Below are 18927 nucleotides of genomic sequence, written 5' to 3'. Positions count from 1 at the left end.
GTAGCTGCAAACTCTTACCTGTGTTCCTGAGGAAGCAGAGGCACGCCAGGAGCCTGTCAGCCTGTGTGTGGTGCATCAGGAGCTCCTGAATATATACCTCTCTTCTGCCACCTTCTCTTCATCCTTGCAGTTGGTATTTCAGGTAAATCAACTTTTGATTTCTTAATCAGGCTAACTGTGACATGCACCCACTCAAAATATTTGTGGGAATAACCATGATTATTCCATTACTGTACTTCCTTTTCACATGCAGCAAAAACTGCAGCCCTGCAATCCTCAGCTCTTAGGAAATGCATGTAGGTATCTTTTCTAATACCAGTGAGGATAGAATTGAAATTCCAACTTCCTCTTATGCACCTGCTACATCCACCTGGAAATAACCCTTAATAAAGTCTTCTCTTGGATGTTAATGTCTTTAAGGCCCACGCCAAACAGAAACAGTGAAAGAGCTTAACGTTTTCTGTCTCCTGTTCTGAAATGGGCTTGTTCCACCTGTTCATTTCCTTATTCCGTATAACCAAGAAAATAACTCAAGTTCTGTCTAAAGTGCTCCTGATGAGGTAGCCCAGCAACAGGCAACGAACAAGAGTCTTCCCCTAAAAGGCTGCACCTTGAGAACTGTCTTCCTTGTTTTCCCCCTGCCCCCATTCCCCCTTGCAGCCAGTCCCATATTTTCTCTGTGTTTGAAGGCCAGCGGGGAGCTCATTTGCCTCGCAGTGTTCACGTGCTCACCACGAGAAGAACAATCTATAGAAACAGGAGCCATCTTGAGTGGCAGCATTCTAATTTTTTATACAAATAGCATCAAACATAGATTGTTTGAGCTCCAGAATCGACAGACATTTCTCCGTCACTCACCCTTTACCATACGGGCTTCACATTCATGGACTGGAAACCACAGTCCACTGCTTGTAAGAAAAAATGAGGAAAAGGTGTTCTTTGAATTCCATGGTCAATTCTGCCATCACTGGAACCTTATGCTGCTCACGTACATAGATGGGATTATATTAAAAACTCGACTTCTTTCGAGTGGGGATAGGCATTCGCCCATTTATACCTTTAAAGCTTATTAAGGCAGGTCTTTCTCAGATGACAGAAGTGAGGCACGGAGCAGTTGAATAAAGGCTCAGGTTTCTAGGGGGAGTGAAACACACAGGTGAGATATCCAGGCAGATAAGCTGACTCTGGACCCTGCATGCATATCCGCTGCCCATACTTGGCTAGATGGGCTCTGGGTTTGAGGACGGCACATCTCCTTGTGTTTAAGTGAGAGGAACCTTGTGCATTCTCAAAAGAAGATAATGTCCTCCTGCAAAATCAGAAGCGGTGAGGGTCAGTCAAATGCTAAGTCCCACAGTCACCAGGGGGAGGCTGGGCTTTCAGATGCTCTTTCAGGGCTCCATCCTGCGACAGCCAAGAACAGTGAGTGGGGGAATCAAATCAGGGTGACTTCCTTTGAGTGCGAGGCTCAGAGAGAGAGAATCAAATCACATCCGGCCCTCCCTTCCCCCAGACAGCTCTCTCAAGCTGGGGTTTAGTAGAGATGAATAGGGTGGGCGGGAAAAGAGGTGGACTAAAGTAAGTGTTTCTCCCCCCGAGTACACAGTACCCTGAGGCCTGCTGTCGGGGGGGCAGAGGGTGGTTATCAGGGGACATCAGCACAACATCTGCCCTGCCACGAGGGCAGGGGGTATTTGTACCATAGATCGACTTTGTAGTTCACATGCTATAAGCTACTTTTTTTAAAATGTAAAATTCTCTAGTTTTTGGTACAGTGACAAGGTTGTGCAGATCACCATGATTTAATTCCGGAACAATTTCATCACCCCCCACCCCCCAAGAGACCCCTGCATGGTTCTCCCTTACCACAGTCTGTGAAAGCCACTAATGTACTTGTCTCTGTGAATTTGTCTCTTCTGGCTATTTCATTTAGATGGACTTGCATGGTATATGGTCTTTGTATCAGGTTCGTTCTGGCCAGCGTTGCTCACCCATGTTGTAGCATGTACTGGTGCTTCATTTCCTTATATGACTACATAGTGTTCCATCATATAACAGCACCATTTGTGATCCATTCACGTGCGAGTGTACATTTGGGTTTTGTTCACTCTTTGGCTATTGTGAATAATGCTGACATGACCTTTCATGTAGAAATTTCCGTGTGGATGTATTTTTTCATCTCTTAGGCATATACCCAGGAGTGAACTCCCTGCCATATGGGAAGTCTGTGTTTGACTTTGAACTGCCAGACCATGCCATTTTATGTTCCCGCCAGAATGTGACAGGGTTATGTATGGGAGTTCTGATTTCCAGTATACTTCTCTAGTACCTGTTACTGTTGTGGGTCCTTTCTAACACTTGCCAAGAACAGGGTCTTTTGTCTCAGCACATCATGAATTCACAGGAAGATTCACCTACAACAATGTCCCAGAAGCTCAGAAGATGGAGGTAGGGGGTAGAGATAGGGGGCCTGGCCCCTCAGGCCATGCTGCTCTTGGGTCTCCTATAGCCCTCAGTGTGGAGTGAATCCTGAGTGGGACTTTATGTAACAGGACCCCCGGAGTTGAGACTGGGTGAGGGTACAGGAGGAGGCAGACTACTGGGGTTTTCATGAACGAATAGGTCCAAAGACAGAAGTAAATGATGACAAAAAGAACCATGATGAAAAATTATAAACACGAGGAATAAGAGCTTCTCAGTCAAGGTTGAATCACAGGCTATTGTCACCAGATGGAAATGGGGGTTCCTGGAGGAGGGGCAGGAGCAGGAGGGGTTTCTTTGCACTCCAAGAGAAAGGGACCTGACCTCAGAGGACAGAAAAAAGAAGCTCAGGCTGGGCTTGGAAGGAAGAAATTTGGGGACAATATGGGATAAATTTGCCTTGAAGGGAACTTCTCACCAAGGCTGAGTTCTCCTGAGACTAAGCTGCTAAGATTTGTCATGCAGAAGTGGTCTGAGGAGAAGGGACTCATTATAAGGACCAGGAGTTTGCTGAAAGTTAGAGAGACCCTGGGCTCAAATAAATAATTTCATACTTTTTTTCTGTTCCCACAAAGTGTTCCTGGCATGTAAGAGACAGGATTATGACATCCTGATGTCTTACACTGTCACAGAAGACTCAGCAATTCTCAGAAGTTTTTGCATGTGATTACCTGCCAACTTATGTTTTGGGTATTTTCTAAAAATACACCAATATCATTGGTTCCAAGAACCCAGGAACCCAATAAAACTCAGGAATGTACACTTTCAGGAGTCATCCTGCTCTTTCTAATGCCTTGAGAGGTTGGTTAAGAAATATCCCGTTGGTTTTCCTGAGCCTTATTTCCTTGTGAAGGGCATGATTTGTTAAGGTGCACATCCTAGGGGAAGTTTCTTCCTTCTTACGAAGCATGTGGTTGTATCTGTTTACAGGGAAACTGGTTAGTGGCGACTATGCAACCAATACTAGAATATCTGCCGATTCCTGTATTCCCTATAGATGCAGACATAGACACAGCTGTCTGTGCATTGAATAGCATCAGAATGGGGTTAATTAGCTCTGCGAAAAAATTTCACAGGGGAGAACGCATTCCAATAAGAGTCAAAAAGACATCAGTTAAGGAATTGGTCTCTTATGTAAGTATATCATGGAAGACAGACAAATTTATATTACCTCCACCCTGTCCCCCGTTCCCACGCCTCCAGCACCTCCCAGGACAGTCATCCTACTCTACTCTTTCAATTAAACCCAAGACTGTTCCTTGTCTTACAACTCCCTTCCTGATTTATGGCAGTGTTCCTGTTCTTTTGCCAAGAAACTGCAGCGTACGTGTAGGCTCCTCCTTTTCTTCTTCTTTGTTTTTGAAATAATGGATCTTCCCCATGACTGACTGCATGTCATTAGATCTTTTCTCAGAGGCACCTTCTCACCCCCGTATCTTCATACTGTGAAGCCGGGAAACATGGTGTTCTCTTTCTTTTATGTCCACTGCTTTTTCTAGTCATTGCTTTTTTCCTTTCTTCAATGACCTGTTTTCAGTTTCCAGCCATAAAGGTGTATCACCATGTGCCCACTAACCATCTGGTGTGTTACTCCTCAATATTCACTATGTAATCTGTACTTCTGTGCCCTTTTATGGTTTTAGCTCGTCATCCTAAGTGCTTCCAGGATTCTGGGGCGACTTGTCTCTGGAGCACCAATGGAGAGGCAGAGTTCCAGAGGGGTAAAGAAAATTGAGTGCATGGGATGTTGGTTTGCTGGGGAGGGATTGAGTTTACTTTTCCCGTTCTACCCTTTGCTCTTTCAATTTCCTGTGGGTTCCAGATCTGAGTTATAGGGAGACATAATCAAGGTCTTATCCTCTGACAGACACTTGCATTTGGCCAGTGGGGGGCAACAGGAATCACTTAGCTTCCTCTCAGCTAGATTGCCAGGGGATGGATGCATTTCTTTCCCCAAAACCACAGATGCTATTGGAAAACCTTTTCTGCAGCTACAGCTGTTCTCTGGATTTTGGTAACCACTCCCTTTGCATTTAGGTGTAGGGATGGCAGTGTGTCCCCATTGTTGCTAACCTTGGGATATTCACCATCTTTTCTTGTTCTCTTAGACCTGCCCATGCATTATATAGTTTCCTTATTAAACTTTCATGAATTGTCCATCTTGACTGTGTCATTGTTTTCTGCTAGGCCCTTGACTAATACAGTAAGTAAATTGCTTTAGGAAAAAATATCTTCAAATGGAAATCAGGCTGCTCACATATTGAGAAGCACATGCTGAGGGCAAACGGAGCATTGGCATGTGGCAGCAAGTTACCACTGATGACGGCAAGACAGAGTGCGGTGTAAAGGCTGTGCTGCTTAGTTGCTATGGTGACAACAGTGATTAAAAAGATTGTGGGATCAGCTGCTTACTTATGATGGGCTTGGGAAGCAATTCCAACTGAAAAATGAAACACGTTTTCAATGGAGCATGACAAGTAAATACTAAAAGATATGATATGTTGGTAGTGATAAGATGCTTCATTTTTCTAGGAAAATGCAATTAAAACAACAGTGAGATTAACACCAGTAACAATTTTTAAATATTCAGGATTGGTGTTATATGGAAGAAGAGAATTGTTGACAAGATCTGGGTAAAAATGTTAGTACCAATACTTTGGGAATATTTGGCAGTATGTGCTTAAGAGTTACCAGTTCTTGGGACATTTGGGTGGCACGGTCAGTTAAGCATCTGGCTCTTGGTTTCAGCTTAGGTCTTATCTCATGGTTTGTGGGTTCGAGCCCCACATTACATGTTACCAGCATGAATCCTCTTTGGGATTCTGTCTCTGCCCTTCCCCTGCTAATGCATACTCTCTCTGTCTCTCTCTCTGTCTCTCTCTCTCTCTCTCTCAAAAATAAATAAATAAACTTAAAAAAAGTCAGCAGTTCTCTGTCTAAATATAATATACCTTAGATGTACCCACATGCTGTGCTCAAGGAGACACATGTAAGAGGGTTAATTGCAATACAGCTGGCGATGGCAAAAAGTAGAAACAATTTAGATATATATGAATAGAAGACCAAAGAAAAGAAATCATGTTAGATTTGTCCAATGGAATGTCGTGCAGCAGTCAATGTTAATGAACCAGATATTCATGTATCAGAAAGGATAGATCTTCAAACATAATGGGCAGTGGGGCAAAATCATGGTGAAAAGGATGTGCAGCTATCATTCTTTTGCAGTGTGGGTGGGGAGAGTAGGGAGGTTGATCATTGAAATGTAATTCTGGGGAACTAGGGGATACATTTGCTTCAGAAATGGAGAAATGTCATCGGGTGTCATATAGTGCCTATTTGTGATCAATGGTAATTAGCATTGAGAGCCAATTGCTCTTAGATAATTTGTCCAAACACTGAGCCTCATTAGAAACATCTGTGACTTGTCCTTTCAAGCTTGAGATTTAGCTAGATGGGTGCAGATAGCTCATAAATTTTCATATCCATTGTACTCTAACCCCATTATAACCCTGTAAACTTTACTGCTAAAGTCCGTGGGTGGTTTTGTCATAGCCTTCTGATGGCTCCTTATCCAGTTTTTGATGGAATTTTCTGAATTATTTGTCGATGTTGACTCATCTTCCTTGGGATTCTGCCTTTAGTGCTCTACATTAAAAAAAAATTTTAATGTTTTATTTATTTTTGATACAGAGAGAGACAGAGCATGAGAGGGGGAGAGTCAGAGAGAGAAGGGGACACAGAATCCGAAGCAGGCTCCAGGCTCTGAGCTAGCTGTCAGCACAGAGCCCGTCGCAGGGCTCGAACCCACGGATGTGAGATCTGACCTGAGCTGAAGTCAGCAGCTTAACCGACTGAGCCACCCAGGTGCCCCATAGTGCTCTCATTTTTGACCCCCTTCCCACTGCCCCTCCTCCTCAGATGCAGGTTCTGCTTCTCCTGGAGGTCTTCTGCAGGCGTTCCCTCCTCCAGCCTACCTGGGGCCCTCACCACTCTCCTCCACAAGTTCCCTGGTCCATCTCTCTCCGTTTAGAGCATTCCCTTCCTTCCCAACTCTAATGCCATTCATACAACCTTTCCTTTTCATTAGCTTTGGGTTGATGTTTATCATTTTGATTGATTGATATTTTAAATCATTTTCATCAGTCCTGTTTTAAAATTTTATTCTATAACTTTTCATCTTATCAGAAAATTTACACTGCTTTCCACCCCTCCCATTATGAGGTTCTGTTGATGTTTCAGTAGAATTAGCATGTCTTTGGAACACAAGGAGAGATCATTTTTTTCTGTGCTCCAAGTCTAGCAGTAACCAGGAGCAACTGATTACTGGCTGTTTACATTTGGATGAATGTTTCTTGATTTGTTTTGAATTTAGGCATGGTTACATAATATGTTTGGCCATCATATTTTTAAGCCATCTTTAGTGAGCCATTCTCCATGGGTTCTTAGTTATTTTCTATGACATCATGGTAGACTACATGCATGGTCTCCAGCACAGGACCAGAAGCAGGGAAGTCACTGACAAGGAAAGGTTGCCAAGGTTCCTGTACATTCAGGTGACAAGTGACTTAGTAAGCCTCATACCCTGAGCCAAAATTCCAAGACCATCCTATCACCATGCACTGCCCATGTCATTACCTCTGGAACAAGCCTCTGCATTCTGGAAATGACCCTGCCTTTAAGATCAGTTTCTCTGGGACTGCCAGGAACAGTTATCATCACCTCCTTCAGTTTCCTGGTCGCCCAAGCATGACAAATCTACTTTCATAGGTACCAGTAATTATACACCACAGCACAAGGAACTCCTGGCCTTGAATTACTCCAGCGATGTCCTCCCTACACTATGAGGATCTCTTGACAAAACATGTTAATTAATTTTACTTTAGATAAAAAAAGAATTGTTCCTGAAATTCATGGCATTAAGTTGAATTTTGGTCGGTATTAATTTGATTGACAATAATATTCCAGTGATGCTTGGAAGTGCATGTGTTTCTTTAAAAGTATGTTTTATTTGTTGAAGCACTTGATGCTTGCACTGGTAAATTAAGATTATTCAGAAACGTAGGCAGCAAAGTACAAGAGGGAACTCCTCGTCCACTCTCAGGCAGGGTAGCAGATTCCTAGGACCACCATCATCATAAAGTGCCTAAAACCGTGTGGAGTAAAATGACCAAAGTGTATTCTCTGACATTGGTGGAAGCTAGGACTCTAAAATGAAGATGTTATCAGGACCATGCTCCCCAGAAGACTCTAGGGGGGACCCCTTGCATTTTCCAGCCTCTGGTGGCTCCTGCCATTCCTTGGTCTGTGCATTCAGTCTGTGCCTCTGTCTTTATATGATCTTTTCTTCTGTCTGTCTCTTCTCTTATAAGGGCACTGGCTATTGGATCAGGACTTACCCTAAGCCAGTAGTACCTCATCTTAACTAATTATGGCCACAGAGTTTCTATAGCTAGATTAGGTCATCCTCTGAGATACTTGGTAGAAATGAAGTTACCTTTACTGTACTTATTCAGTGCTTATTCAGTCCACTACCTTAACACTCCCTTAGCTGAAGCCAATGCACTTAACACCTGAGAAGAAACCATCTAGCTATTTTTCCATGAATGTAAGACACCTACTTGTATCCATGTGATCCTGAGGAAGCCTGAGCAGCCCAGGCACTGGGTAATCCCTGGGTACCAGCCTGTACTTCATGATTATCTATTGAGGATGCTGGGGCCACGACTGTAGGTGTTAGGACAGACACAGCGAGTGGACAGGCCATGGCGCTGGCAGTAGGAAGGACCTGCAGCAGCCCCGAAGGAACCAGCCATCTGAGGTCAGGGCTCTTGTGGTGCTCATCCACCCTAGGCCTCATGAAACAAGTTCAGGGGGCGCCTGGGTGGCTCAGTCGGTTGAGCAGCCGGCTTCGGCTCAGGTCATGATCTCACAGTTCGTGGGTTCGAGCCCCGTGTCGGGCTCTGTGCTGACAGCTAGCTCAGAGCCTGGAGCCTGCTTCGGATTCTGTGTCTCCCTCTCTCTCTGACCCTCCCCTTCTCGCGCTCTCTCTGTCTCTCAAAAATAAATAAAAGACATAAAAAAAAAAAAAAGAAACAAGTTCAGGAGGGGCTGCACCCTGGCTTCTCCATCGGTTTTGGGCCATTGTTTTTTGGACCATTTCTGGTGGCAGCAGTTGAGAGGCCATGGAGGTCAGGCCCTAGCTTCCAGGGTGGACACTGAGGGAACAGTAAAGGAAAGCGGCAAGCTACGTGAGTGGCCCTTCCCAAATCTTTCCAGAAGTGCTAGTTCCAAAGGCAAGATATGCTTAATGGTGGACCACTTCTGACTTAGACCCCTTGGTCAGATGGTGTGTGTGTGTGGTTATAGGATGAGAGGGAGAGGGGCAGGGAGAGAGAGGTGGAGGGGAGAAAACTATGCATGGGGAGGATGTGAATAGGGAGGAAGGGAGGGAACACAAGAGAGGGAAGGAGAGAAGGAAAGAGAGAGAACGAATGCCACCAAGGTGGACGGCGGGTCATGGAACCTTCACGGCTGATTGTCCTAGAGACAATCCCCTAACCCACACATCTTCCAAAACAGTGGTCTTCAAAGGAGAATAACCCTAAAGTCCTAAAGGGGACTTTTACATGAGAATTTACAAATTTCAAATGCATGTGTCCTCTTCTCCGAAATTTATATGCCTGAAAATGTCCTGTGTTCACAGCGGCAGGCTTCCCAGTTCTACATTTCACAAAAGAAAAGCAAACATGTCGCCTGCCTCAAATCTTAGTATAGCGAGATGTCCAGGAGCAACAAAATTAACCAAGATACTCCAGGCTTCTGCCTTTCCCTGTTTTCAGGAGGGAAGTATTTTAGCTCATGTTGAGTTCTGAATTAAGAATCTGTATAAATTAAAGCAGGGTGCCAATGGGAATAATGATAATCTTTCAATAACACGGCCTCTTTAAACCTTTGACTATTATCAAGATTGTGTTAAACTGGAGAGTGAGGCAGAGGGGCTTCTCAAAAGCTACTGAACTCTAAATAGGACTTTTCCACTTACTGTGACAAATTCTTTTCTGCTATCCCAGACACTATCTCAGGTACAGGAAGATACAAAACTAAATGGTTTTACTGGCTTATGTATTTTTAAGATACATCAGATAAAACCTATGGAATTTTTTCAGATATGGTGTGCATTATTCAGTTAATATATTAAATCTACCTTATCAAATCTCATCATGAATATTTTCTCCTATGAAAGTGAGTCCACATTTTATTTCATTTCTAAAAATGGTTAATGGTTCAACCTGCTACTAGCAAAGTTCAAAATTTTGTGTTAGATGCAGAACCAGTGAATTTTTAGCAATATACATTTTTACGTTAAATGAAAAAGCACAGGGAAATTTTGTTCTGATTCATCTCATTAAGAGATGCATCTCCAATCGAAAAAAATAGCTTCTGTGTTCAATAATTATGCATCAAATTTTTAATATTTTTTCCCATTTTATGCTAATAGTAGGTGTAGTGATAAAAAAGATGTTTTAAACATTTTAAGCAATATGATCATGGGAAATAAGAACATTTTATATTTTAAATTTACAAACATTTTCATTGGAAGGAAGGATGACAAAGTTGTCAATAGAAGACTTAAAATATAAAAATATTAAATTAGCATGAAATTCTTTGAAGAAAGTGGAATGGAATTATAATTTCCATGTGAAGAAGAATGATTTAAAATCTTCAAAAGTTAAAGGGTTTGCTCATGTGTTTTAAAAATGGGTAAATAGTAGGGACTATAGTTAGATTCCATTGGCTCCATTTAAAAGAGCGCTATAATAAGTTTTTTAAAAATAAGCAACACTCATAACATGTCATAAGTTATATCCTTTGTAAGTGTGTTATGGACAGAATTTTTGGTGTCAGCTAAAACATGCGCAAGCCTTTAAACAAAGTTCAGAGTTATTCTTGAGCAAAGGGTTTGGAGATCCCTATTTCAGGGCCCAGATCCATGGTTTTGCTGTCTGCTACCAAGTGCTACACGTTTCAGGCCACACCACTAGTGACACTGTGTGGCAGTGGTTGCAACAGCAAGTCGGCAGCGCGAGACTCTCTAGGAACAAAAGAGATTTTTCGTGCTTCTTCTTTAAAACACATAGAAGACTGAGAATCCCCCTCCAAAGCTCAACTTATTAAATGTTTTGGGGTTCTTAAAGTTGTTAAGAGAGGGAGAATCCAGGGAGAGAGACTGGCATCCTAAATAGGATGGTGGATGGATTATATTTTATCTGATGATAAAGAAGAAGGTGGTCTTAGTTTGTATTCATTAAAGTTTTAGTTTCTCCCAACAAAAGAAAGCCCTGGGCTAAGTGACTTCACAGGTGAATTGTATATGATATTGAAAAAAATGGTATCAGTCTTTTTCAACTTTTCCAAAAATCTATGTGGAGGGATGACTTCCTAACTCATTCTATCAGGCAGCATGGAGGGTCCTGAAAAAATTAAAAATAGAACTACCCTACGACCCAGCAATTGCACTACTAGGTATTTATCCAGAGGGTACACGTGGGCTGTTTTGAAGGGGCACAGTGTGTATAATAAGCAGCACTATCAAAACAGCCGAAGTATGGGAAGAGCCCAAATGGCCATCCTCTGATGAATGGATGGATAACGTAGCATAAATATACAATGGAGTGTTAGTTGGCAATCAAACAGAATGAAATCTTGCCGTTTGCAACAATGTAGATGGAACTAGAGGGTATTATGCTAAGCGAAATTGGTCAGAGACAAAGATCATAATACTTCACGGGGGGGGCGGTTGTTGGTGGAGAGATGACCAAACAGGCAAGGGGGATTAAGGAAGACCCTTGCTGGGATGAGCTCTGTCTGTAGGGGATGAATCACTGGAATCTACCCCTGAAATCATTATTGCACGATATGCTAACTAACTTGTATGTCAATTTAAAAAAATAAATTAAAAAAAAAGGAAGATTCAGATGTCAACAAGGTAGAGAGATCTAATTGGTCAAGGTGCAGACTGACTACCAATTAATTGGTTCCAGTCCTAGTCAGGTCTCGGCCAAGGATGTCAATTCTGTTTCCTTTTTTTGGTCTTCTATAAGATGAATACTTTGACCTAAATGAACTTTGGGGTCTCTCTCAGCTCTCCTGTTTGTAAGCTGAAACCCGTCCATCTTACATGTAGTTAAGTGATAGGCCAGTTTCTTCCACACGCCACCAATTTCTCCCAGCAACTGAGGCGATTAGGTTTGGGGAACACAGGAAGGACGTAGAGACCAGCTCTGGTGTATCTGCTTGTGCCACAAACACCATTTGGTCATTTGTTCACTACTTACGTATTTGTTCATTCCGTTCATCATCACTAGTTAATCTAGTATGTTCTGTGTGCTTACTCTGGGCTGGTTTTGTCCTAGCTTCCGTAAAAGTAACATGAGGCCAGTGCTACCGTGTGCTGCTTAGCCACTCATTTGGCCATGTCTGCCACTAAACACACATTCAGTAACATGAGTAAGTGATTCAGGACACCAAGACGTAGAGAGTGATTAGACCCAATGTACAAGATAGCAACACTGAGTCTCCATGAGGCTGCCGGAAAAATCTGGGACCATTGTTTAAACACAATAAATCTCAATGCCTCAGGGCTGTTTGCCACCTGCCCCCCTTCCCCCTCCTCCCCCAGCAAGCTCTGGCGATTCTGCAAGCTTTTGTCCTTTAATACGCTGAACAAACATGAACTACCCATGTTGTCACCTCTAGTTCCTCACCGTGTGTGCAGTTGGAAGAAACAATTCGTTTGCCTCTTCCTGTGAAGCAACCAGTTAGGCAACAGAGCAGTCTTCTGACATTGCTCTCCTCCCCACCCCTCTCCTCCCCTCCCCTCCCCTCCCCAAATGAGACTGTTTTGTATACACAAGCCTCAGATGACAGCAGCATATAATATTCACTATTTCCTGCTCTCAGCATTTCACTGGTTGACAATCTAAAAATAACAGTATGATTGCTCCGTGACTCCCAACTGTCAACCTGTGTTTTCTCTGGGCTTTCTTTGCAAAGCTCAACTTGGCCTCCCCATCCCAGGAATACAAGCAGCCTGGAATGCAGTCCCCCAGGAACATGCCAGTGGAGAGAGTGGTGCCAGGCCAGGCGGGGGCGCTGGCGAGGTTTTGAGAGACTGAGAAAGTCCTCCAGCATGTAAGTTCTGAAATCCAGGGCCTGTGGCTGTCAGAAGAGGGGTCGAATGGGAGTTCACGGATAGTAGTTTTGGCACCATGGATGTTCCCTTTCACTTCAGACCCAACCAGCCACCACCTCCAGCCAAGGATTAGGGAGAGAGGCAGCTGGGTGCGGACTGCAGTTCCAAGACTGAAGCTGCAGAGTCCGTAGATGGGAGAGGAAGGTTCCCTGGGATTAAGGGGGGTCAGCAGCAGACATCAGGCAGCCGTGGACGAGAGCACTCATCCTTACCATCAGGGAAGATGCTGCATGGAAAAATTGGAATGCTGACAGAAACTCAGAATTTCCTGTAATTAATAAGTAAAAAGGGCTCCTCTATTACTATTATTATTATTTAAAGTTTATTTATTTATTTTGAGAGAGAGTGGGCGTGAGAGGGACAGAGAGAGAGGGAGACAGAATTTCAAGCAAGCTCTGTGCTGACAGAAGAGAGCCCGACACGGAGCTTGAACTCACCTTGAGATGGTGACCCGAGCCGAAGTTGGACGCCTAACCGACTGAGCCACCCAGGTGCCCTCTATTTTTATTATTTAGTTATTTTCGTAACAAGAATGTCAGGAGGTTTCTGAAACAAGGGTGGAGGAACATTTGCAAAAGCTGGGTGTCTTAATAGGACTGATCCCGGCCAGCTCAGCTCATGACTTGGCATACACTCACGGCACCACAGACCCTGGTGACAGCTGCTTTGTGGTTTCCCCTGCCTGGCTTGTGGCATGTCCTCCATGAATATTGGTTGAATGTCCAAGTGAGGAAGACTTAGAAACGGAGGCTGAGAACCACCATCTGTCTCTCCTCCTTTGTCACGTACAGTCACGTTTGCCAACTAGACATGCTCTACACAATGAGATCAGCTAGTCATTGACTCCACTCATAAACTTCCAAATTAAAGGATTTCATAGCAGAAAACTGAACTGACTGCATTCCCCTAATGACCTCTGTTGAGTGGACAGAACACAAAAGCAGCGCACCGTATAAGGCCTAATACTGTTTTATGAGTCAATTATACTTTCCACTTGCAGCGAGCTAAATGTGATGGGGAAGAGCAGCAAAATAAAATATCTGCTTTTCTTCCATAACCTTTATGCTGTTTGGTCTCTTTACTCATCTATTGCTGAGTAGCAGAACTTAACCATTTTATCTGCTCACAGTTGTATGGGGTCAGAACTTCAGACAGGCCACAGGGGAGCTGGGTTGTCCTTCGCGGTATCTGCTGGGACTGGAAAGTGCAAGGGGACCACTCGCTCACGTGTTGGTGCCTGTGCCAGGATGTCTGAAATGGCTCAGGAGGCTGACTGTGGTGGCTCCACAGGGCTCCACGTCTGGGCCTCCGACTTTGCTGTTGGCTGGCTTCTTCGATTCTTCTCTGCTGTTTCTCCACTTGATCCCTCCAGGTGGCCTTCCCACATTGTCTCTCAAGCATGGTAGCAGGACTTTATCCATGGCGGCTAAAGACCCCCCCTCCAGCACAGTAGTCAAGACTACTAGGTCTTCTTAAGGCTTATGCCCAGGAAAAGCATCACGTTGCTAGTTAAAAAAAAAAAAAAAAAAAAAAAAAAAAGAATAGACTTTTCCATGGCGCAGTTTTAGTTTTACCAAAAAATTGGGCAGAAAGTAGAGAGGGTTCTCTCTGTACCCTCCATGGTTTTCCAGGTTGTCAACTTGGATTAGTGTGGCACGTCTGTTATATTTGATGAATGTGTCTTGATGCATTATTATAGACTGACGTCCATAGTTTACCTTAGAGTTCACCCTGTGTTATATGGTTCTTTTGGCTTTGGCAAATGCATAATGTCACATTTCCACCTTTACAGTATCCTCTAGAAAATTTTCACTACCCTAAAAATTCTGTTCTTCACATGTTTATCCTTGCCTCCCTGCCTAGCCCCTGGAAACCACTGATCTTTTAAGTCTCTATAGTTTTGCCTTTTCCAAAATGACATATACTTGGAATCAAACCATATTTAACCTTTTCATATTGCTTTTTTTTTTCACTTAATCATATGCATTTAAGATTCCTCCACGTCTCTGCCTGGCTTCATAGTTCATTTCTCTTTAGTGCCAAATGACATCCCATTGTATGAAGGTACACAGTTGGTTCATCCCCTCACCTACTGAAGGACATCTCTGTTGCTTCAGTGTTTGAAATCTTCTATAAACATTTGTGGGTAGGTCCTTACGTGGACATAAGTTTTCAACTCATTTGGGTAAATACCCAGGAGCACGATTACTGCATCGAGTGGTAGAACTATGTTTAGCTTTGTTAGGAAACTGCCAGACTGTCTTCCAAAATGGCAGTACCATTTCGCATTTACCAATGGGTGAGAGCTCTTGTGCCGTACATCCACCGGCCTTGGGGTTGTCAGTGCTTTTGATTTTAGCCATTCTAATAGATGTGTGGTGTGATCTCACTGTCGTCCCCATTTGCAATTCCCTAATGGCAAATAGCGTTGAGTGCCTTTTCATGTGGGTCACCTGCATATCTTCTTGGCTGAGATCTGTTCAGATCTTTTGCCCCCTTTTAATTATGTTGTTTGTGTTTCTGATAGTTGAGTTTTGAGTTCTTTGTATATTTTGATTACAAGTTCTTTATCAGATGAGTGTTTTGTAAATGTTTCCTCCTGGTCTGTAGGACTATCTTCTCATTCTCCTCACAGTATCTTCTGCAGCACAGAAGTTTTACATTATAATGAAGCCATGTTTACCCAATGTCTCGCCAGCACAATGCTTTTGGCATTGTATCCATAACTTGTCACACCCAAGGTCATGTAGATTGTTTTCTGTATTATCTACTGGAAGTTTTATAGCTTTGATTTTACATTTAGATTTGTAATCAGTTTTGAGTTTTGTGAGTGGTATAAAGTGGTCTAAATTCATTTTTTAAAATGATTGTTTAGTTATTCCAGCATCATTTGTCAAAAAGACTATTCTTTCTCCATTAAATTGCTTTTGTTACCTTTGCCAAAGTCAGTTGCTTTCATTTGTATGGGCTCATTTCTGGGTCTATATTATGTCCCATTGATAATATTTGTCTATTCTTTCACCAAGAGTACATTGTTTTAGTTCCTGTAGCTTTATAGTAAGTTTTGAAGTCAGGGAATATCAGTTCACTACCCAAGAAGATGTTGTTATTTTTCAGTATTGTGTGGGAAATATGTCAGAAATACTAGATAAATAAGTGCTGGAGAGCTAGTGCACAGCGCAGTGATTATAGTTAACAATACTGTATTATACACTTCAAAGTTGCTAGGAGACTAGATCTTAATTGTTCCCACTACACAAAGAAAATAATTATAGGACATGGCAGAAGCATTAGTTAAGCTAAAGCTACAGTGGTAATCATATTGCAATATATAAATATATCAAATCAACATGGTGTGCACCTTAAACTTACACAATGTTGTATGTCAATTATATTTCAATTTAAAAAAGAGAAAGAATAAGCTTCCCATAGCTATAATCTTATCCTAAAAACATATTGTGTTGGTTATTCTGGACTTGACTTTTATATGTTAACCAAAACAAAACTTTTGTCACATTCTAATGTTTAAAGCAAGTCACAGAGGAAGAGACTACAGAAGGTATAACTATTGGGAGTTTCATTGAGGGCCATCAGTGTAAGAGATCGCCATACTGAAGTAGTTTATACAAATGAACTATGAGAGAACCACAAGAACTTTCTTCCATCCATGCCCTAACTTGTCTGATACTGGTGAAGTCCTACAAGAAATATTTGAAGTCAATTTCTAGTGTGGGTAAAGGGAGGCTTTGTGGTTGAGACAGACCCAGACAGACTAGTATCTGTGCCCAAACCCTCTCCACGTGCCAAGAACGAGGGTATGCTGTATATTATATGTCCTAGGTGCTTCGGGACTGTGCCAGGGTCACTCAGGTTTGGTGACTTTCTCCTAGTTTGTAAATTATATCTAAAAGAGTATTATTTTAAATATTAATTCTAAGCCTAACATCCTTTGGGAATGTTTTTAAACTAATTATTTTGAAGAGGAATCAAAAACAGGAAAGATCAGTTTGCTCTATTACAAGATGTATTATATAGATAATCAAGATTGTGTGGTATTGGTAAAGGATGGTCACAAAGATTAATGCAATAAATACTGAGACTCCAGCAAAAGACCCACACAAGTATGACCAGTAGATTCTTGACAAGAGTTCAAAAACAATTCAATGGAAAAAGGAGCATTTTCAACAAATGATGTTGGAGAAATTGGACATCCATAGACCCTCTCCTCCAAAAAAATGAAAGAAAAAAGAATCTTAAATTTCACATATGTGTGAAATCATATAATATTTGTCTTTTTCTGACTTATTTCGCTTAGCATATGATATACTTTAGCTACACTCATGTTGTTGCGAATTTAAGAGACGAAACAAATGAACATGGTGTGTGTGTGTGTAGGGGGGTAGCAGAGGAAAACCAAGAAACAGGCATTTGACTATAAAGAATGAACTGATGATTACTAGAGGGGAGGTGGGCTGGGGTATGAGGGAATAAGGGATTAAGGAGGGCGCTTGTGATGAGCACTGCGCGTCATGTGGAGGTGCTGAATCAACAAATTCTATACCTGAAACTAATATTACACTGTATGTTAACTTGCTGGAATTTAAATAAAAACTTGGAAGAAAAAAGAAGAAGAAAAAAAAATCTTGACATAAACCTCATACAAAAATTAACTCAAAAGTAACTTCTATTTATTAAAAAAATATTTTAAGGCTTATTTGTTTTGCAGAGACAGAGCGAGATAGAGTGTGAGGGGGAAGGGGCAGAGAGAGAGAGAGAGAGAGAGAGAGAGAGGGAGACACAGAATCTGAAGCAGGCTCCGGGCTCTGAGCTGTCAGCACAGAGCCTGACACGGGGCTCGAACCCACAAACCGCAGGATCATGACCTGAGCTAAAGTCTGATACTTAACCCACTGAGCCATCCAAGTGCCCCTCAAAATTAACCTTTAAGTGTAAAATGTAAAACTCTAAAACTTTTAGGAAAAAATAAAATATTGGGGATTTAGGGCTATGCAGAATTTTTAGACTTAACAACAAAAGCATTACCAACAAAAGGAGAAATTGGTAAATTGGACTCATGAAGCTAAAAACCTTTCACTATGTAGAAGCCCCTGTGAAGAGGATGAAAAGTCAAGGTCTCTAACAACTAGTTTCTAGAATATATAAAGGCCTCTTAAAGCTGAGGATGTAGAGCACCAGATCACTTAAACATAATTGTGGGATGCAAAATGGTACAGCCACTCTTGAAAAACAGTCTCAGTTTCTAACACACACACACACACACACACACACACACACACACACACACACAGAAAACCCTGTACTAAACCTGAAATTATGACCTTCAAGTTAGGCACTATCCCAGAGGGATTAAAAACTTACATTCACATAAAAACTTGTAGGTAAATATTTTTGGCAGCTTTATTTGTGACATCTACAAACTGTAAACAGCCCAGATGTCCTTTTACCAGAGACTGGCTAAACATATGTGCATACCATGGGCATAAGTCAGAACGAACTATTGATAAATGCAACAGCCTGGATTGAAAAAATGGTGATCCCAAAAGATTATGTAGCGTACCATTCCGTTTCTATGACATCACTGAAATGCCAAAACAATTGAGGTTGCCAGGGTTTAAGGATGAGGCTGGGGTTGGGGCATTGGGTGGCTCAGTTGGTTGAGCAGGCATCTGATTCTTGATTTCAGCTCAGGTCGTGATCTCATGACTCAGGGGATAGAGCCCCACATTGGGCTCTGTGCTGACAGTGCAGAGCCTGCTTGGGATTCTCTCCCTCCCTCTCTCTCTGCTCTTCCTCTGCATGTGCTCTCTCTCTTCTCTCTCTCAAAGCAAATAAACTTAAAAAAAAGGAAATAGGCATTGATCACTTAGTAAGTTATCTTTAAGGATGAGGCTAGGGTGGAGTGAGTATGGATTTAAAAGGGCTACATGAAAATTCTTGGGGTGGTGGAAATAGTCTCTATCTTGACTTTGTTAACGTCAGGATGCCAGTTGTGACATTGTCCTGTGGGGTTGCAAGGTGTCATCTTTGGGAGAAATCGGGTAAAGTATACATGGGGACTCTGTATTATTTAATGTGAGCGAGCTTCCAGTTCTCTCAAATGGAAAAGTTTAATCTAAAATAGAACATTATTATTAATGTAGAATTTACATATAGTGAAATGTTAAAATCAGTTT

This window comes from Suricata suricatta, chromosome 14 (genome assembly GCF_006229205.1).
Source record: "Suricata suricatta isolate VVHF042 chromosome 14, meerkat_22Aug2017_6uvM2_HiC, whole genome shotgun sequence".
Lineage (NCBI taxonomy): Eukaryota > Metazoa > Chordata > Mammalia > Carnivora > Herpestidae > Suricata > Suricata suricatta.
This window is presented reverse-complemented; position numbering follows the sequence as displayed.